The sequence below is a fragment of the Rhamphochromis longiceps genome, linkage group LG5 (genome assembly GCF_057381845.1).
Source record: "Rhamphochromis longiceps isolate RC_006_pf linkage group LG5, R_longiceps_female_GT1.1, whole genome shotgun sequence".
Lineage (NCBI taxonomy): Eukaryota > Metazoa > Chordata > Actinopteri > Cichliformes > Cichlidae > Rhamphochromis > Rhamphochromis longiceps.
This window is the reverse complement of record NC_140561.1, coordinates 34,186,454-34,209,021: the sequence shown is the minus strand read 5'-3', so window position 1 is coordinate 34,209,021 and position 22,568 is coordinate 34,186,454. Positions and strand designations below refer to the sequence as shown.

At 40.3% G+C, this 22,568-nt stretch overlaps 1 long non-coding RNA gene across 1 annotated transcript; it reads right to left on the bottom strand.

The window, feature by feature from the left end:
* Window positions 1–20,514: 20,514 nt before the first annotated feature.
* LOC146670423 (uncharacterized) lies at window positions 20,515–21,603 on the bottom strand. Its single transcript, XR_014911785.1, has 2 exons — window positions 20,944–21,603; window positions 20,515–20,617 (listed from the first exon to the last, which is right to left on the bottom strand). It is a non-coding gene; the product is annotated as an uncharacterized LOC146670423 (long non-coding RNA).
* Between the last annotated feature and the right edge of the window lie 965 nt (window positions 21,604–22,568).

Below are 22,568 nucleotides of genomic sequence, written 5' to 3'. Positions count from 1 at the left end.
TGAACTTTCAAATCCTGCTCCCTCTTCCCTTGCCCATCTCTCCCTTTTGGTCGTGGTAATAAACCCATAGACGTTTCTGTCATGCAACACTTTTGGCACTCATAAAGGTGCCACCTGTTGCTAGTGCATACCAGGACACTTGATGATACTAGTTAGGATACTGCAAACTTGGCGATACTCATTTACTGCCCCCACCCAGTATCCTTTTAGGGTAGCATTAGTTGAGTCAGTGATGCAAGTACTCCACTGTGCAGATATTCACTCTGAGAAATAGTAAGGATATTGATCAGCAGTTTGATACCAATGCACTTTACATCATGCGCTTCATGTTAAAGACTGCAGTCAAAGATTAAAAATAGGGCATTGTCTTTCATTTTTGTAGCACATTCATTCCACATTGAAGAAGATACTGTGAAATGTAGAATAGAAGACAAGAAACATGAAAGGATTTTCTGTGTGCTATAATTCTTAATATGGCCTATCTTTATGTTGGCTTTATAAGAACCTCTAGCAGTTGAATGACTTATTATATAAGAAGCATTTTTAGTGCAACTACAGTGCACAAGTATGTAACTATCACTCATTTCTCTATGTTTTACTTCCAAAGCCAGATGTTCTTGTAATTTTTTTCAAAATCGCCTTGAGCAGTAATTCTCTGGGCTTTCTGAAGGACTTTCAAAGCAAACATAACAGACAACTTGGGAAAGAACCAGTTTTGAATTGTATTGTTAGGCACATTCTTACTGGCAGGGTGTCCCAAAAAATGCACAATTTGTTCCAATTTCTTTTGTTTAATCTATGAAAAATGCCAAGGATAACACAGTTTGACAGTCATAAAATAGTAATTTTGCAACAACAAAGGGGTTAGCAAAGAGCAATTAGCTGAAAAGTTGGCGTATCTTGGCTCCTACCTCAAAGCACACTTCACGCTCTCGATCTTGCATGCTGCACAATAATGTTTAATATTTAGTATTTTCTTTTTTCTTTTTTCTTTCTCAACAGGTGATCCAGGTGATTGATATATGTAGTTTTTTTTTGTCTGCTTATTTTGTTGGTTTTTGTTTTTTGCCCTTTATCCCCTTCCCTGACTTGTGGTAGTAACCTCAGAATGATGCTGCTTAATCATACCTTATGTCATGGTAGGGGGGTTGGGTTGTTGACCCAGTGTTCTGTGTTTTGGACCTTTTATGTTTTGGAGCTTTACCAAACTACTGAAATTGTAGAGTTTTGTAATCCCTGGTAATTTCTCTGCTATATTATTAGAGGTCTCTAGTTTAGTTTTAAGTTACTTCATGGTTATCAGCTTATAGTCCCACTCCCTTTTTTCTGCTCTCTGTGTTTTGTTCCCTGTCTGTCATGTCTCTCGCCCTCTCTGTCGTTCGTCCCTGTTTCGTCTCTGTGCTCTGTGTCCATGTTCTTCTCCCTGTGTTTCCTTTGTCTCCCCCAGTCTGTCATGTGTTTCCATGTTTGTTTACCCCTGTCAAAGTGTCAAGTCTGCATGTCCTTGTCTTAGTTTTGGTGTGTGTGATACTCCCTGTCTTATTTAGACAGTCCCTAAACTCTTGTGCATTGCGTTCAGTTTCGCTTCCGCTGTCTCAGTATGCCTGATTTGGGTTAGTCTACTTTTCTGAGTCTTCTTTGGCCTTTTGTTTTCTATTCTTGTTTGTTTTTTCTCTCAGCCTAAATACTTTTGTTAAATAACACTTTTTGTTAAATAAACCTTATTTCCCATTCTTCTTTGTTTGAAAGTAAAAATGTAACTTAGTTAACCGTCATGATTACCTGCAAACACCTGTGATAGTTTTAGCAAAATAACCAAAATTACACACTTTTGCTACATTTCATAGTAATATTTCCAACACTTGAAAATCTAGGACCAAAAAAATTGTATTATATTATATTACATCACTGGGAAATAATGTATTTTTCGGACCATAAGGCACACCGGTTTATGAGGCGTTCTGTCGATGAACTGGTCTGTTTTCATACATAAGGTGGACCGGATTATAAGGCGCATTAAGTGAAACAAAACAGTCAGATAAGTCAAACTTTACTCAACCCATTCTTCTTGTTTCCTCCACTTCCGTACCATTGATTCATTAATGTTGAATTCTCTCACAGCTGCTCTATTTTCATGTTGCAGTATATTAATGACTAACCTCGTAATGTGGATGGATTATCTCAGTTGTTCTCCTGACTGAAGTTTGTTGTTTGGTCTGTTTTTTTTTTTTTCATCATTGTTTTTATTGCAGATTTTCCTTTAACACGACAGTGTCTCGACAGTAGACACAGAACAACAAAACAGTACAAACACAAAACGTACACAACAGCTCTTAAATAAGGCATAATACAAGATACAAAATACAAAATATAACATACAAGAGGTGGTGAGTCAGTCTTACAGCGCCCGGGTGGTGATCACGTGTGTAGTAGTCCTTTGAATAAGATAGCGGAAAGGTCCGGTCCAATATAGTCCAAAAAGGGGTGCCACATCCCATAGAACTGACCCACACTGTGGTGTATAACGTGTGTGAGGTATTCCAGAGGAATCAGTTCAAAAACTATTTTGCGCCAGCCACAGACAGTGGGAGTCCTATCGTTGATCCATTGTAAGAGGATATTTTTCCTGGCTGCAAATGTTAGAGTGTTATACAATCTTTTGTTGGCCGCCGCTTTTAGGCGGTCACTTGGAAGACCTAGAATCAGGGACAAAGGGTCCATCTCTATATCAACGTGGAAGATTTTCCCCAGTTCACCTGTAATGTCAGCCCAGTATTCTTGAAGCTTATAACAGGACCAAAAACAGTGAGTTAAAGTCCCTACATCAGTTTTGCACTTAAGACACACAGGGGAAAGAGAGCGGCTGAAGAGGTGTCTGCGGTGAGGGGATACGTGTAATCTGTGTAAAATCTTAAATTGGATTGCTCTTGTCCGAGTACAAATTGAAATCCTTTTTGCGAGAGACCAAACGGTATCCCACTTATCTTCATCTATGGTTACCGACAGTTCCCTCTCCCACACACCTCTAATCCCCCGCGCATCAGTGGTAGTCAAAGCATTAAGCACATGGTAAAATGAACTCAGAGACACCGTCAGCTGTTGCCCAAACAAAACCCTCTCAACATCAGATACTTCAGGGTGCTCAGCAAGGGTTGTATTGTGAGTGATATAGTGTCGTATTTGCAAAAAACGAAAGAAATCCTGTCTAGGCAAGCCGTAACTGTTGGTAAGCTGTTCAAACGACATGAGTTCACCACCCGAGAAAAGGTCACCAAGAGACTTAATATTCTTATCAGACCATCGTTGAAAGCCGGGGTCCAAAGAACCCGGAGGGAAAGCAGGGTTATTCATTATAGGGGTAAAGGTTGATGTTATTCTCGATCTTCCCTCAAGACGGCGGACAATTCGCCACGCTTTTAGGGTGTTGATTGTTACAGGATTTGTACAAAGGGCCTTAATTCCGTTAAAATCATTACAAAATAATAGATCGCTCAGTTTGCATTGTGACAGAGCTGTCTCAATATCCGACCAGATTGAGGTTTTACCCCTAACCCAGTCGCTCACAAATCTTAAATGGGCAGAAAGCTGATACAAGCTAATATTAGGTAGATCCAAGCCGCCCCTGGAGCTTGGCAGATGCAACACTGCCATCTTGAGTCTGGGTCTGTGCTTGTTCCAGATGAAAGAGGTGAGCCAACCATTTATGTCCTTCAGTACTCTCTTAGAGAACAAGACGGGGATCATTTGGATAGGATACAATAGCCTGGGCAGCACATTCATTTTGATCAGGGCAATGCGTCCTAGCCAGGAGACAGGAAGTGACGCCCACCACTCTAGGTCCTGTTTGAGTTTGCCAAATAAGGGTGTGAAGTTGGCTTTGTACAATTGGTCGAGAGACGGGGTAATAAAGATCCCCAAATACACAAATCCATTAGGAGACCATTTAAAAGGAAAGGAAGGAACAGTAGCCGGCATTGTGAAAAGAGTACCGAGAGGCATGGCCTCTGACTTAGCCAAATTGATTCTATAGCCAGAGAAATGGCTAAACCTGTCAATCACCTCAATGAGACTGGGTACGGATGTTACAGGGTTAGTCAAAAGAATCAAGATGTCGTCCGCGTATAAGGTTATTTTATGACACAGCTGTCCAATCTCTAAACTACGTATTGTGGGCGTCGCCCTTATGGCCTCAGCAAGAGGCTCTATGGCCAGAGCGAATAGAAGGGGCGATAAGGGGCAGCCCTGCATAACTCCCCTATGAGTGTTGAAGTAATCAGACCTAAGTCCATTAGTCAGGACTGCTGCCTGTGGATTATTGTAGATAACTTTGACCCATTTTATAAAATTCTCCCCTAAGCCGAATTTGCCCAGAGTATACAACAAATAAGACCACTCAATTCTGTCAAATGCTTTCTCCGCATCGAGAGAAAGCACCAGGCCGTCAATAGATTTTTGCTTGAAAGCTACAATAGCGTTCAGTAAGCGTCTAACATTGGTGGCTGAGTTTCGACCCTTTATAAAGCCTGTCTGGTCCTCCCTTATCAGCACAGGTAAAAAAATTTCTAAGCGGGTGGCCAGAATTTTAGAAAGCAGTTTCCTATCTACATTCAAGAGGGCTATAGGTCTATAGGATCCGCACAAATCAGGACACTTCCCTTTCTTTAGAATTAGGGAAATGTTGGCTTCCTTCAGTGTCTGCGGGAATTCACCCGTAATGAAGGAGTGGTTGAACATATCAAGAAGCGGTTCCACAATAATATCCCGAAACTGTTTATAAAATTCACAACAGAAGCCATCAGGCCCTGGCGACTTTCCACTTCGCAGTGATTTAATAGCCTTAAACACTTCGGTCTTAGTTATAGGGCTGTTAAGGGCAGTCTTCTGTTCCTCTGACAAATTTGGTAAGTCGAATTGGGTGAAGAAATTATGCATCAGCTGCACCCCCTCCGGGACTTGTTGAGATGAGTACAAGGCTTCGTAGAACTTCTTAACACAGTCATTTATCAGTTTGTTTTCATATATCTTGTGGCCACCTTCATCAGATATCGCTGCAATGGTATTCGATTCTGCGCGCTTCTTAACATAGTACGCCAGACATTTACTGGCCTTATCTCCATGCTCGTAGAACCTCTGTCTGGTGTATTTAAGTTTCTTCTCTGCATCTCTGGTAAGAAGGCAATTCAGCGCTGACCTGAGTGCGGTTATTTCTTGCCATAATGGTGGTGATGGGGAGGCAATATATGTTTTCTCCTTATCCATCAATTCGCTCTCTAAAGATTTTTGTTCCTCCATCCGTTGTCGCTTCTTTGTCGCAGAATACGAAATAATTAGGCCCCTCGCATAAGCTTTGCATGTTTCCCACAAAACAGAGGCAGTAGTAGCTGAGGGGGTGTTGATATCCAAAAACGCTTTAAATTCTGCAGAGAAGTGAGAGGTAAATTCCTCATCCTTAAGAATAATGGTATTAAGCCTCCAGTGGCGGGACCTATGAAGCGCAGCTTTAAGATCGAGATCCATGATTACCCTAGCGTGATCTGAGATGATTATACTTGTTATGTCGCACGATACTACTGAACCTAAGTCAGTTTTCGGGAGAAAAAAGTAATCAATTCTAGTTTGGGACCTATGCGGAGCCGAAAAAAATGTGTATTGCTTATCGGAGGGGTGAGTATATCTCCAAGCATCCACAAGTCCAAACTCGTCGCATAGAGCATGAAGCGCTTTGGCCTGAGGAGAAGGAGTTGCAATGCTGTGTGGAAATCTGTCCATAAGCGGATTTAACATTAAGTTGAAATCACCACCAATAATAACGGTAGAGTTAGGAAGAAATGGGGCTAATTCCAGAAACATTTTGGTAAGAAAGGTAGTTGGGTGGGCAGGTGGAAAATAAACATTCAGTAATAAGATATTTTGGCCTTGCAAAATCCCTTTGACTATCACGTAGCGGCCCTTCAGATCCTTAACGCAATCAGTTACTACAAAAGGTACATTTTTCCTAATCAACACTGCCACTCCTCTACTTCTTGTAGTGAAGGATGAAAAAAACACTTGTCCATATAATCCTTGTTGCAACTTCAAGTGTTCATTATTATCAAGATGTGTCTCTTGTAACATAGCAACATCTACACCGTCCTTTCTTAGACAAGTAAATATCTTCCTCCTCTTAATAGGGCTGTGAACCCCTCGTACATTCCAGGTGCATATTCGCAGCCTACTCATTATTAGACTTATTCATGTATCACACAAAGCATATTGAGCCAAAGGGTTCACCACACCCTGGTTGAAAAAATAAATAAATAAAATAAAAATAAAAAAGGCATGAAAGAGCTGTGTGACGGAACATTCAAAGAACAGTGATTTGGCAACAGCCCTACTAAACATGTAGGGAAAAACCAATCTCCTCCTGCCCGTCGGGAAAGCCGAAGGGCATTGCACGCGCGTAACTCACACCTACCCATAGACGAAAACACAGTCCGTCCGGTGCCCGATGGGGTGGAAGATTTCACCTGGTCGCTTATAAGCAGCGAGGACGGAAAAAAAAGAGTCATATACGCCTAGATTCGGCAAGTACTCACACCGGTTAATTAAGGCATAGTGTGAAGAAAAGGAGTACTCCGGTGGTTACGGGGATTCAGGGCAGCGAGTCCACGTAGGACGCAGCTGCCTCCGGTGTGTTAAATCTCTTCTCCTTGCCGTTGGCAAACAGCCTCAGTGTGGCGGGGTAGAGAAGCGCATAATCCACATTCTTCTTCCTCAGGCAGCTTTTCACCTCGTCGAAAGCCTTGCGTTTCTTGGCTACCGCCGCTGAATAATCATTAAAGAAGGAGACTTTGATCCGACTTGTTGGTTGGTTCGGCTGCGTAGCCAGGCGCCGAGCTGCGGCCATCACACGTTGTTTATCAGCAAAGTTGTGAAGCTTCATAATGATGGGTCTGGCGCGCTGGCTGGGGCCCGGCCTCGGTGCTAGAGAGCGGTGAGCGCGGTCTAGTTTGATCTTCCCATTTTTAGTTGTGAGCTCGAGATAGGAGGGGAGCCATGACTCCATGAAGGCGACAACATCATTTCCCTCCGTGCCCTCGGGAAGCCCGACCAGGCGAAGGTTACATCTGCGGCTGCGGTTCTCTAAATCGTCCATGTGGTCTGCCATGTCAGTTACTTGTTTTTCGAGTCGAGCCACTTTCGCCTGCAATACACCTGCCGTGTCTTCCACGCCTGAAATCCGTATCTCGGCGTCTCCCACCCGTGTCGCCAGAGCCTGGATCCGAGACGTCTGTTCACGGATTGCGGCCAGCACAGTATCAACTTTAACATCCAATAAAGTTGTAATGCTGTCAGTTATCTTACTCAGAGCCGCAAGGATATTCGGGTCGATATCACTCCCAGTTTCCTCAGCGTCAGCGGAGATTTCTGTGTCGCTGGCGTTAGCTTCTTCAGGCTCAGCCGCCATAGGACCCACAATGTCGCTAGCTTGCACAACCGGAGCTGTCTTTTTCTTAGACCTGACGTTAGGCATTTTAGAAAAATAGTCGTCCAGACTCATTATAGAGTTACTCCCACGCACATTTGTAACGTTTCACCAGGTGAACACGTATTTTAGACGGATAATCGGGGGACCTCACCGGAGCACAGCGAGACGGGTGTTCGCGCTACGACGCCATCTTGCCAACCTACTCGTTGTTTGGTCTGTTTACAGCATCCTATCATGCGATTGCATTTGTCCCTAACCCTCGGGAACACTCACATTAACTTTTATCAAGTGGAAAAAAGTTAGCATTCATCCTCCAGCTTCACTGTGTTTATGTTACATCTAACATAGTTGTGTCACTAACGATCACGTAGCACATCATTATATACCTGCTAGTCCAACTTCAGTAACCCTACAAACGTCACTGCTGTTTAGTTTTCTGTCTTCATTTATGGAAGTGATAGCAGAAAGAGGTTTTAATTTTTTCAGAAATCTCTCAGTTAGAACATGGTATATCATGTTTAGGTGGAAACTAGCGAGCTAACTTCCTGCTAACTTCTAACTCCGTTAAATTTAATAAATTCTGTTTTCATGGATGCATGGATGTTAAACTTAATTGTTACACCTGGTAAAACAGCAATGCTGATCATTTGATTAAAGATGAAAGAATTTAGACAGTTTTTAACTCTCAGTGATGCTGCAGTGTTCGTTTGACTTTGGGACCTGAAGCTGACAGAGTTTTGGACCCAGATTACTCCTTAGTACGGTAGCCGTAATGCATATAATAATGTAGATTTAAAATGTTTTAAATGCATCAAATGTCCTCTTGTCCAACCAGTTTTTTTTTTAACTGTAAATAGTAAATACATGAAATCTGTCAGAACTGCACATTATCCAATCAAATTTATAAATTGATTATTTGATAGCTTAATTCCATACTAAATTTCTATGTTTTAGTATTTGAAAAGAACATATTTGTGGACATAAAACATTTTGTAATTTATTGATGTTAACCTTTACTTACAACATCTCAGTGATAATCGTTCAGTCTTTTCTAAATCAGCTTCTTTTGACTCTGCAACGAGTAATGCATGTCTTTGAAAGTCAGAATGGATGTCAGGATGTGATTTTGTGTTTCGCAGCTGTTGTAAAGAAATTATGATAATCTTAAATAATTTCCTTTAGTGCAAAATCTGTTTACAAATTAATAGAGATCTGAAATGACTCACAATTTTATTCCTTTTCAGTCATTTGGTAGGTTTACAAAATGTGCTTTGTGGTTAATGTTAAAGCATTCCACATGAAATCATAAGCTTTGGATCTTTTAATGTAAGCTCTGTTGCTCAGCAACTGTCATAATTGCAATGTATTTGTAATTATAAATCTGTTGTACAATGACAATAAAGGGCTTCTATTCTATATATCTGGTTTCCAGTGACAAATAAAGTCATACAAGTTTTTTTTTTTTTTTAAGCGAAAAGCTACAGTTTACATATTCTTAAATTCCAGATTTCTGTTATTAATGTGCAGATGTCCAGATGTTATTGATGTTCATTTGCTAGAGGTCCAGTCACAATCTCATAAAAATTCAGTTAAACCTTGGCCATAAAAGTGGTAAATTAGCACCAATAAAAGCTTATGACAACACTGATGCAGCATGCTGGTACTTGATCTCGTCCTGAGACATCCTGAGACTTTAAAATGGGAAAAAAGATCCAGAGAGAATCACTAGAATGAGTATTAAAGAAAATATATCCAACACTCCAACAAAACAGTTTTGTAAATACAGTATTCTTCACACTCTTCAAACAGAAATGGCTCAATGCACATAGACATGACATAATATACAATGTTTAATTAGATACTTTCACAGTAACAGTTTAATTTATGGTCAATTTTCAGACTGCATTCTCTGCTCGAGGGTGTAGCTGGGGTGGAGGGTCTTTTTTCTGTCCTGAACAGTTTTCTTTTCTTTTCTTTTTCACTGAATATTGCAAAGAGTATAATGTTAAAGCTCTTATATTTGAAGGTTTGATCTTTGATCAAGACATGAGATTTATTTATCCTTCTTAATAGATTAAAACAGAATTATGACCAGGTTTTTTTTTTTATTAGTGGCTGTACCTTGTTTTTCAGTGTTGTGCATAATGAACTGGGGTTATATGGAGCACTTTTCTACTGTACTGTACTGGCAGTGGGAGGTCTATCTAATGCAGGGGTGTTGAACTCCAGGCCTCAAGGGTTTGCAGGTTTTAGATGTGTCCTTGATCCAACACAGCTGATTTAAATGCCAAACGACCTCCTCAACATGTCTTGAAGTTCTCCAGAGACCTGGTAATGAGCTAGTCATTAGATTCAGGTGTGTTGACCCAGAGTGATATCTAAAACCTGCAGGACACCTACATCTAGGTGGTAATAATGAAGTAATGATCTTCTATCGGTTTATTCATCCATCTGTCCATTTTCTTAAGTGCTTTTCCAGTTTTAGTGTGATATAGGGCAGAAGTTATATAGGCTTTTTTTTTTTTTTAAATCTAACTAAATAACCCACATGCTCATATAATCAGTGTTTCCTCACTGACCTGCAATTTCTTAGCAGTCGATTACAGAGTATCTTTGAGATTAATCTTTGAGATCTTGATGATTTTTTTATTATCAGCTGGAATAGCCTGACTGTCACCAGTTTCCCCCTGTCCTCTCCTGCCCAGCAGATGATGGATGATTCTGTGGTCCAAAGCATCTGACCCATTTCGACCTGACTCTGCAACAGTAAACAGAGGCCCTTTTCGACATTTGAGCCACAAGCACATTCTTACATGAATGGTTTTATCATTTTTCTGTACCCCCAGTATTTCTATGAGATGCTGCAGCAAACTGTTTATAGATAGACTTAAATCGATACCCTTCACCTAAATGAACATGGACATGAGGTGTTTGTTCACATCCTATATCTATATCCAGTTCATGAAAGCCTTTGCACGCTTGAAATGTATGTGTAAGTTTGTGCCAGAAGCAACACAATTTTTAATTACTATAGGAAAAGTAGCCAGTGTGATTTGGTAATTGGTAGTGAGTGTGACTGATTAAACACAAAAGATTATCAATTACAGAAAACAAAAAAGCCATGACACTGAACACATAGCGATAACATTCTCTGAGCAATGCTCTTTATTTACATCTAAATGAAAAACATAAAAAGCCTGACCCACTTAGATTCAAATACACATATTTTCTCCATGTTCATCTCAATTTGATTTTTCTTCTTAAAAACAGAATGTAAGAGACCTTCTTCCAACAGCAAAGCATAAGGATCACTGGAGCTGTAAGTCTTAAACTAACTAGGCAGGCCCTTATCTACTGGCAAGTAAAGCCGCAATCATTGGTGTTTTTATCAGATATATTATGATGACTTAATATCCACATAGATGCTCATATTATCACCTTTCTGTCAAACATATTTTAGTGAAATGTGAAACCATCTGTCACTGTCAAAAAGAACTGATATTTTGATTAAGAAAAAACACTTAGCATTATGGATACTAATGGCACTCACTCATTTTTAGAATCAGAACCATCTTTATTTGGTCATTTGGCCATGTTTGTGCACACAGACAAGGAATTTGACTCTTATTTATATATATTTATATATAAATATGAAGAGAAAATGAAAGCAATAAATATACAGAGAGTTACAGAGAGTCTTAAACTATAAAAACTGTAACAAACTACAAATGGGTGTGAGTGATAGATAAAAATAGGCTGAACATGGATTAACCTTATTAATCTAATTTAATTGTCTCAATTTTTATGTTTTTTTGAAGCTGATACTTTATTTCTTTATTCTAAACAGATGCAGGTACATAGAAGAAATGTAGATTGTCTTTTATTACAGATAATTATCTATAATAGTTTTTCTTTTTTGTAAAAAAGTTTAATCAGTTGCACTCACTACAATCAGTAAAGCTAATCTTAGAGGCCAGGTGGATCAGAGCAGATCCTGTTGTTCTGGAGTAGGTGAAAATTAGTTCTTGTGGCTTTCTCTTGTGTGGTTTCATCAACTGCATATTCATATAAACTAAGGCAAAGTCTGTGTCTGTAGCATTTACTGTAGCACTTCATTCACTGTGCTCATGTTAAGATACTTCATTAAACATAATGTTGAAAAAAGGGAATTAGTATGTTGCTTTTCTTAGCCTATGAAACATGCATCCATCAGCGCCCGATGAAGGCCAGGGGCATGTTCTGGTGTTTACCGTGTGGCCAGCGGGGTTTAAAATAGTTCTTGGGAAACTGATCGTCAGCGCTGAGCAGCCATGAAATCCACATAGATCATATTTCTACTTAGTGTTGGAATGTGGTGGCAAGACATAAACGGCCCCATCAGCTTTGTGAAATCACATTATGGACTCACTGTTTAAACAGTCATTTAAACTGAAAAAACTAGTCATTTCCAATGCAGATTCCAACATCCAGAGCTTAACATGATTCCTTGACATATTTGTCATTGTTATAGTGTGGACAATGCTGCCACTAGATGGTGTTGTTACGCTTTACTGTGAGGACAGGCTTCCCTCACAACAGGGTGTGAATTTAACACATTTTAATCAATTAAAAATCAAAAGCTGAGGAGTCATGTGGCACAACTGGTCAGAATGTTTATACACTGAATTACAATGCAGTTTTGAAGCTTGAATTCCATTTTGTTGCTGCAGTTAGTGTGACCATGTAATACTGATTGCAGTATAAAATTCCCTTAGATGATAAATAGTGTCTTAGTAATATATATATTCCTAATAGAAAGACCTCCACTTAATCTTTTTTTGTTATGTCCACCTAACCATTTCTCATTTGGATAACATACTGGAGGTGGCACTGAATGACAGTTTATGAATTCTGTTCATATAAAATCAGAATATGGAAAGCTGTCTCAGAAATGACAGAATGATATTATCCATAGACACGAAGTTACGGTTAACTAGACCAAAGCAATCATTTAAATGTTAAATTTGATTTGTGCCTTTGAAACACCTTTGCCAAAGTGTGGAAAAATCTTTGACAGCTGCAGGATGAAAGGATTTTATTTATTTACTTATTCCTTTTTTCCCCTCCAAAAGATCTCGAGGCTAAATTTCAAGCATGAAGCTTTAAAGTGGGAGGTCACCCAGGAACAGGATAAAGCTACTAGTAAAAATGGTTTTTAAAAGGGCTCAGGTGTAGTCGTGCATCCACCTTAATGTGAGAGCCAACAATAGCATGATTCATAGCTGCAACATGAAATACCCTACAGCACACTTTTAAGAAGATTAGCATATCATTCTATTCGGAGAAAATGATTTCAAGCATCAAACCTCCAAATTGCTTCTTTGTAAAAGCAAGCATTGAATAGGAATACTCCAGGAGTATTTCTCTTCACCACAGCAGGTTTTGGTTATGTATTCTGAAACCCAGGAAAGTACTTCTAACTTCTCTTCAGTCTTGCAAATGTTAAATATGCCCAATCATCCAGAGACCATTATACTGCCACAAGTACAAATTTTATGTGACTATAGGCAAAAATATCTCTTAAAGAATCATTCATAATGAAAATATCATACTAAAGTACATTTGAATCTAACTTGAATTTAGCAGTATATTTATTGAGAATCAATATACATTATTTCTACTGATAATATAACTCTGCCTACCATGTGCGTGCATTAAAAGCAGCGACTATACCATTTGTCAGATATTTTGAGCCAAACAGTGACACCTTCTTGACTTTTAAGGATGGCCAAGTCAGTGACATAACTGCAATTCCAAATGATGTCTCTCTTGGTAAATACCAGGCTGCAGGCTACAAGACTAAAAACTGGCCATAGTCCAGGCCTGGCAGAACACCACCAAGGACCAAATGTCAGCTGTCCTCACCAGAAAACAGCAGCACTGGCGATCAGTTTTAAAAAAATGAAACCACAGATAATTGTGTTCTTGAAAAGAAAACTATTTAATCATGACATCATTAGAACCTTGCAGATATCCACTGAAATCCAGGGTAGGAAGATGAAAGTCTTTGACTCTGGAGACTGCTGTTTTCATCTTTTCTCCTACCAGCAGTCAAAGTTGGTAGGAGACAGTTTGCCTGTCATGTTCGAATAGGTGTATAAACAGAGTTTTCTCTCATTGTGTGTTTATACACCACTTTGCATTTAATCATTAGTTATTATTAAAATCTGGCTCTCTTCCACTGTGTTTCTTTTGTTCAATCTCCCTCTCTTTATCTCTTACCAGTCACAACAGATGGCTGCCGCTCCCTGGAGCCTGGAAGTTTCTTCCTGTTTAAAGGGAGTTTTTCCTTCCCGCTGACACCAAGTGTGCACTTATAGGGAATTAGCTAATTGTTGACAGATTGTTGATTGTTATAATTTGGCACTATATTAATAAAACTGAATTGAATTGAATACCATTAAGATATTGTGAATACAATATAATTTAAATGATTAGTGGTTCATTAATACTATTTGTACAAGGTGATTAATAATTATTAACTTAATATAATCATTAAACTATTAAGTATGCCTTTATTACTTTTTAAAAATGCAGCTCATATAAAACACACACCCTGCCACAATCTGCATACTTTGTATATTTGACTGAAGTAGACAAAAACATTATATTTGTGTGAACAGCTCACAAATATTAACATAACATTAAGCAATGATCAATAAATTCCTGTAAAATAAATGTACCTTTTTCCATCATGTCTTTAGCAGCAGTTTAGTTACCCCTGTGCTAAATTATCCCCACAGGATGTTTGTCTAGATGCACATCAACTCTTAATAGGGTGGAAATGCATGTTAATTGCCATTCTTTATACCTGATTTTCTGTAAATTACATCAATATTTATGGAAAATGTGAATGGAAAGTATATTCACGTCATTAATTTCAATACATTATTAAATATAAGTCAGTGTATCAGATTCACGGCTACTGCATGGCTGCAAGCAAATGCATATAGGATGACCTTGTTTGTGCATATCCATTAAAGGATGGTAAATGTTCATCATAGTGCAGTGATGGGATACTAGAACTGAGCTTGTTAGCCTGCCTGATACCCACCTACACTGACAGACAAACCATTTTTGTATTGTGCTTTTTGGTATATATCACAGCCAAACCCAAGCACCAGCAAATAAGCTCAGGCAAAGCAGTAATTTTTCATATGATGCTTTGCCATTATATATATCTCTGTCTTGGTCACCATAAGTCTTACTTATAGTAGCTGTTTAAGAACTGCAGTGTTACCAGAGACAGGAGCGATACCTCCAATGTAATAATGGACCTCTGCACAGCCACGATGACAGACGAGCCCCTGTTGTGGGAATATATTCTTTTTTACACACTCCTTTCTTTAAAGGACCTTCTTGTTGAAAACCTCATGTGTGAGAAAACTCAAGAGTGAAATCCTCCACACAGCTACTCTATGTCTGAGCTGACCAAGGCTGTAACTATGCAGAATAATTTATTGTCTCTTAGTACTGGAGAATTCTCTGCAAATATATTTCTTTCACCAGTGGTGAGTGAAGGAAAAAAATGTCCATCCCGGTTTTCCCTCCAAGGCACGAGCGATAAGCAGAGTTCTGTCCTTTCCTTCTAAGATTCCTAATTATTTAAAGTAACACTCAGGTATGCCATTCAGCGTGTTAGTACGAGCTCGGGAGCAGCTTGGGAGAACAAGAAAACAGAGACTGCTTTAGGTTGCCTTCCCAATCGACTCAAAGGTTTATTTAGTACATAACAGCTTATATAGAGGAAAAAAAGGTTCGTGTGTCAGCAAGTTCTCAGTTCAAACCGGTACAGACCAAATAAGGAAACGTCTTCCTGCCTTGTGAGCAAAGAAGTATCCTTTGTGTAGTTTATCAGTTCAGCTACTGTTAGATTTGTATTGTTGATTGTCATTTATGCTTAGAAATATTTACTTATATATGCTTAGAGTTTTGTAATTAGTTGTAGATTGGTAGAGGTTTTGATCCTTGATAGTCTGCAAACTTTGTGTGTATTAGACAGCACTTTGGGAGCATGAGAGGTCATACCGTGTCTTATTATTTTATGGTAGGATTAACGTAGTTGCGTCTGTTCTAGTCTAAGTGCTCTTTGTTTAGATGAACTGCAGGACTTCCTCACCGTGTTATCTAGGATGAACCATCTAGGGTGAGGGGGAGGCTACCCTCTTCCTGACCAAGGATGTTTGACCCTTTGATCAGCAGTCCACACACACACACACACACACACACACACACACACACACACACACACACACACACAGGCACTACAATTTATGATCATCCCAGCAAAATACACTCCTAGACATAGAATACAGAGTTCTTTCATTAGTGAATTCTGAAACAAACCACCTGGCCTTTAACGAGCCTTTTTCTAAGAGATAAAGAAGGGAGGATGGGAGTAAGGAAGTGGTCTCGTCTCTGTGGTATTTTCGACCTTGGGGTACCAGCCTGTGATTCTTACACATCAATTCTTGGGTCAGAGAGAAAGAGAAAAACAACTAGTAAATGGGCCTTATTGAGTAACAGTTTCATGTATGATATCAACTATAAAACAATATCCTGTAAATGCTATCATGGTATCAAAATATCACAACAGTTCCCTCCTTTTATCATGAAATGATAACATAGTATAAAGACAGAATGTAATAACATAATATAAAGACAAATCATAAATGTGAAACAAATCATAAATGTAACTGGTCCTTCGAGCAAGCTTAATATCAAAAATTCCGAGAGCGTATACATGGTATCACACAACAGACAATAATCATCGAAAACATGCTGCAACGGTTACAAAGGCTACAATTAGTTCCCTCCATTTTCCAAACGTGTCCTGTAGCCACTTATCTAGCCACTGACCGTGGCCTGTATTGGCAATTAGTTCTATCTTCAATGCCTCAAGTCTATTCATAGCTTGTGTGAATGAACCGTTAGGGGCGGTATTATTGGGAATGAAAGTACAGCATACATCAACGGTTACTAGACCACAGGTACCGGTCCAATTAACAGGTAAAGCTAATCTAAGGGTATTATTGCACATCCAATAAGCATGTGGGATTGGTCTAGTTAGGCGCGTGACCATGTGTGATTTAACTAACTCCCCCCAGTCAGTGTCATTTAATACACCCTCTGGGGGAACAATGATCGATTCTCTGCTCGAACTTGAACTGTGTGTGTGTTCCTCCAGATATGATACAACTTCAGCCACAGAGACAGCTAGCCATGTCTCATTACAGCGTGCACCTGGGGAGTCAGAGAAGAATGTATAGTTATCCTTTGTATAATCTATGTGTGTGTCTGGGCCAGTTAACTTTAGTCTGCGCAGACATATCATACTAGTATTAAAATGGAAAGGGATCTGTCCTAAGGGCAGTGAGGGTTTTAACCTATTCTTAGGGCGTTTCATTGGGGCGCAGGTCCCTGCGGTGTCAGTAGATAACTTCAATAATTCGCCTAATGGAGTCTCAGGGTTAGTTGGTGTGTGTGTGTGTCTAAGTAGGCAGTCGAGAGGGCTCAGAGTCAACTGTAAAGTGTCTTTAAGGAGAGCATTATCTCCGCCGATTTTCTCTAGTCCCTCAGTGAGGGGGAAACCGGATATGGGGTATCCTACTATTACCTGTTCTGGATTAGCCTTTGAACAGACATAACAGTTACTGTTTCCTAAGTCACGAGCGGCTGTTCTGGCATTTTCATACCAGGCGTTAGCTCCTGCTCTAGAGGGTGCATAAAATGGTTTATTAGTGGCGTCTATGTTGTCATTTACTGATTTTAGGGAACGTGAGGAGTGCATTAAGTAGGTGTCTTGCAAAATAGAGCATGAGGTATCGTCAGCAAAATATGACCTGCAGAAATATGAACATGGTTGCAGTTTACAATACAAAATAGCAAAGAGAAATCCTAAGGTTAATGCGATAGATATGATAAATAACCTAAATATATAAGAAAAACAGCTTCAGTCGTCTTCTGGCCTGGTCCCAGGTTCGAGAGACACAGAATAAGCGTCGTATGATGACAATGGGCATTTCATTTCCTCCATGATCAGGATGAAATGAGTCTAGCTTTATCAGGTTAGACATCATGTGGTACTTTTGGCTTTCTATTCCTGCTGGATGTTCGAGTACCTTGCTGTGGCTCTTTCAGACGTTGTGTGTTAATCAGTGATTGCGTGTGTGTATGTACATTGGATCCGGGCACTGGCTCGCCTGAGATGTCATCTACCCGTGTGTGTTTATTTGTTCTGGTTCCGGGCGTTGGCCCGCCGGAGATGTCATCTGCTTGATCCGACGCCTGAGATGGTCCGATTGGGCTGGTCTTAACCCTGCTGGCATGAATCCACTGAGGTTGTCCGTCTGTGAGGATGCTGGTTCTTCGTCACTGCCAGTACAGCCTGGGGGCTGGAAAACGCGGCCTCCCAGAGTGTCCTTGGTTTTAGCAACTTCTCCAACACGCATCTCCTTGTCTCCACTGGTGGAACTGTGGAGGGGAAAGGCTGAGAGAGACAAACTTTCTGATAGTTATTATTCAGTTTTTCTACCAAATTGTAGACATAGTCGGACAATGCAATATCTACATCACCTTCTACTAGCGGTGCCCCTCTGGAAGCTGAACATGGTGTTGGAAATAGTCTTATTTCAAATGGAAATAATTTGGTTACTGCAGATGGAGTCATAATGTATGAAATGGAAAATCTGGTTGTGGTAAATGCTGATGTTTTGCTTTTGAGCTACCTACATTAGTTCGCGCACATGTTAGACAGGTTGCTAATATGCTTTTTACTGCATGTGATGTTTTCTCAATTACAAATCTTGATTTTATTGCCCCTATTACCCCTCTTTGTCCGACATGACTCACACAGTGAAAATGTCGGGCAAGGACTGGCATCAGGGAATATGGGAGGGCAATCAAACCCTTAAGATTTTGTATAAGCCATCTCTGTCATCTAAGGTACAGTCATTATTCTCCCAATAGGTGTAATCACATGCAGAGGCTTGCTCTTGTATAAAGTTTAAATCAACATTTGTTTCTAAATAGTCTGGGAGTGTAACAAGTGGCAGCTGTAGGGGCACAGATAATACTTCCTGCGGAGGTGGGAGCTGTGATGCAGCTGCAGCCTTGGCAGTCACGTCTACTAGAGCATTACCTGTTGCTTCGTCTGTGTCAGCTGTACTGTGTCCTTTCGTTTTTACAACTGCAACGGCCGATGGCAGCTGTATAGCCTGAAAAAGTCTTTGCACAAGATCAGAATTAGCAATTTATTTTCCATCAGCAGATCTAAATCCTCTTTGTCTCCACAATGTGCCAAAGTCATGTACGACGCCAAATGCATAGCGGCTGTCTGCGTAAATTGTCATACGCTTATCCAAATGGAGCTCACAGGCGCGTATTAAAGCCATGAGCTCTGCTTTTTGTGCTGAGTGAAATGGTAATGAGTGAGCCTCTAGTATGATGTCAGGCACTGTTACCACTGAATAGCCACAAAGAAATGAGTTGTCACTCGGCCTTGAACAGGACCCGTCCACATAAACCGTGGCTGAGTCTGGGATAGGTGTTTGCTCTAAATCTGGACGTGGTGCTGTGGATTCCTATATACGTGTCATGCAGTCATGATCGTCAAGCCTGTCTGAGCCATCCTGTCGGTCAGAAGAACACAGCATAGGATCAATAAATGTGCTGGCGAATCAGGTGTGCTGCTCGCTTTTATAGTGAGATTTGCATATGTTGTGTAGTTATGTTTGCTAGAATGGTCGTGACCTGGTGATTGGTGTGTAGAATAGTGTCATGTGAGAGTGTGAGCTTCTCGCAGTCCCTTATCATGATAGAGCAAGCTGCTACTGCCCTCAGGCAGGCCGGCATTCCCTGAACAATTCAGGCAGCACCTTTGAGTGGCGGAGGTCAGCACTCCCTTTAATGCATTGAAAGAGGCAGTCATTTCTGTGGATCACAGTATTCGAGGAGGCTTCTCTTTTTTACAACAGTCACACAGAATGTGGTCATGAAAAGAACAGTCTGGTATCCACTGTCTGCAATAGTTCACCATGCCCAGGAAGGACAACATTTCCTTCTGTGTAGTGGGACGAGGGACGGAGGTCACAGCTTTGACCCTGTCTGCAGTCATGGAACGTTTTCCGTGAGACAGTGTGAATCCCAAATATTGAACAGAAGTCTGACAGTACTGCATTTTCTTTGCTGATGCTTTGTGGCCAGTCTTTTGGAGGTGCTGGAGAAGCATGTGTGTAGCAGTTTGACATAGTTTTTCACTTTCAGCACAGAGGAGGAGGTCATCCAGTACAGCCCTGGAGGAGTGAAGCTGTCCAGGGTAGCACGGACCACCATTGAGAAAGCAGCAGGGCTGTCTACCATGCCTTGGGGCAAACGAGTCCAAGTGTACTGCTTATTTCTATGTGTGAATGCAAATAACGGCTGTGTGTCTTCATGCACAGGTACTGAGAAAAAGGAGCGGAGCATAAATCCACCACGGTAAAATGTGTATGCAATGCATGTCAATATGCTGTGAACATCTGAAACGAGAGGTGGCAGAGGAATGTTGACTGCATTAATTTGCCTTAAGTCTTGTATGAAACGCCATACGCCAGGTTTGTTAGGCTTTGGCACAGGATTGACAGGAGTATTATATGGAGATACTGTAGCCTTTATTACTCCTGTAGTCAATAAATCTCCTATCATGACATCTAGGGCTGCGGCTTTTTCGGCAGAAATGGGATGTTGCTTGACATATACTGGCTTGTCGTGTTTTAATAGGTGTACGTGATAAAGTGTACAGTCAATAAATCCTATATCATTCTCACTTTTTGACCACAATGTCATATTCTGGTATTCAGCTGGCAACGTAAGTGCAGAAATAGTACAGTGGATAGGGTAGGTTAGATCTATGTGACGACATGGTGTAGTTATGTCATAACCTATGTCTGAGTTATGTGACAAAATCACTGTTTGACCTTAGAGAAACAAAAGTGTGGCTCCCAGTCATGGGATTACCTGGTAGTGGCGTCTGTACACGTTTTTTTGGCACAGTGTGTGACATAGAGTACCGGACAAAAAGGATGTTGAGTTCATTCTCTGCTGAGGGTCCAGCTGACACAGAGGATGTTCCTTCTCCATCATGTCGGTACATAGGGCAGAGAAAACATAAGCTGTTATCAGTGTCAGCAAACATTTCACCCTTTATGTTAAATGAAATACACAAATTCATTTTTGCTCTGGGTGTCTGCGGCTGCTGGAAAACTGAGCCACAACAAAAACACATATCTCTACTTTTATCCTTCCGTCCTCTGAAACTTCCTTGCTGTGCTGGAGCGGGTAATCCTGCATACATTAGTTTCTCACTTTCCTCTGAGCCTTCTACATCAAAATTCAACTTTATCTTAACACTTTTAGCTTTCGTGGTAGTATCTGCACTGGCCTTCAGTTTTACTGACCTGTTTTCTGGCGATAATCGTTCGGGATAGGGCTCCGGAAATAAATTAGAATGCATTGAACTTACAGTCCGTAAGTTGTAAACAAAGTCAGTCACATAAGCACTTCCGCATGTTCTGGATACGTAATCATGGAAGTCTTCGCCGATTCGTGGACGTGGGTTACACGTAACCGGAAATGGGAGTCGTACTGAGCTGTTGTTTGAGACTTTAAATTTAATTTTTTTGGTTTTACAGGTAATTTTGATTTTTTATCGGACTTGTCTGTGGTCTTTGAATTATTCTGACCCATGTTCAGTGATTTCCAGAGGGGTTTACACGCTTGAAGGATTTATGTTAGTATTTCGCTGCGGCACAGCTGAGGTTACTTTAAATTTATTGCTAGCAATTTTTTGTTTGGGTGAGCAACTCTCACTTAACGAGCAACTTCTCGCTTAACGAGCAACTTCTCGCAAAACAACAGGCAACTTCCTGTGTCTTTCTGCTTTTAATTTACTGCTTTTAACCCTTGTATGGTAATCGGGTCTGTGAGACCCGTGTTCAGTTTTCTTTTCTTTCGTTTTTTTTTTTTTTTTTTTAACAAAATTAAAATATTCAAGACAACAGGCAACTTCCTGTGTCACTTTTTGGTGAGCAACTTCTCACTTAACGAGCAACTTCTCGCTTAACGAGCAACTTCTCGCAAAACAACAGGCAACTTCCTGTGTCTTTCTGAGCGGGTCCACCAACACCACACAAGGGTTAATTTACTTTATTCGGGGACTGAGGAAGTCGTCAGTGTATCTCTCTGGATCACTAAGTGAAACTTCGTCAGCATATCCCGTTTTTTTATGGATCGATCACTGAGAGAGGTATAATACGGTCTTTATATAAATATGAAAGACGCATATTTACCTTCTGTCAGTCAATCCCACTTCTGACACCAAATTGAAGGAAAAAAATGTCCATCCCGGTTTTCCCTCCAAGGCACGAGCGATAAGCAGAGTTCTGTCCTTTCCTTCTAAGATTCCTAATTATTTAAAGTAACACTCAGGTATGCCATTCAGCGTGTTAGTACGAGCTCGGGAGCAGCTTGGGAGAACAAGAAAACAGAGACTGCTTTAGGTTGCCTTCCCAATCGACTCAAAGGTTTATTTAGTACATAACAGCTTATATAGAGGAAAAAAAGGTTCGTGTGTCAGCAAGTTCTCAGTTCAAACCAGTACAGACCAAATAAGGAAACGTCTTCCTGCCTTGTGAGCAAAGAAGTATCCTTTGTGTAGTTTATCAGTTCAGCTACAATTTATGATCATCCCAGCAAAATACACTCCTAGACATAGAATACAGAGTTCTTTCATTAGTGAATTCTGAAACAAACCACCTGGCCTTTAACGAGCCTTTTTCTAAGAGATAAAGAAGGGAGGATGGGAGTAAGGAAGTGGTCTCGTCTCTGTGGTATTTTCGACCTGTGATTCTTACACATCAATTCTTGGGTCAGAGAGAAAGAGAAAAACAACTAGTAAATGGGCCTTATTGAGTAACAGTTTCATGTATGATATCAACTATAAAACAATATCCTGTAAATGCTATCATGGTATCAAAATATCACAACAGTGAGCGCATCTAACTGAAGTGCCAGAATCAAAGCC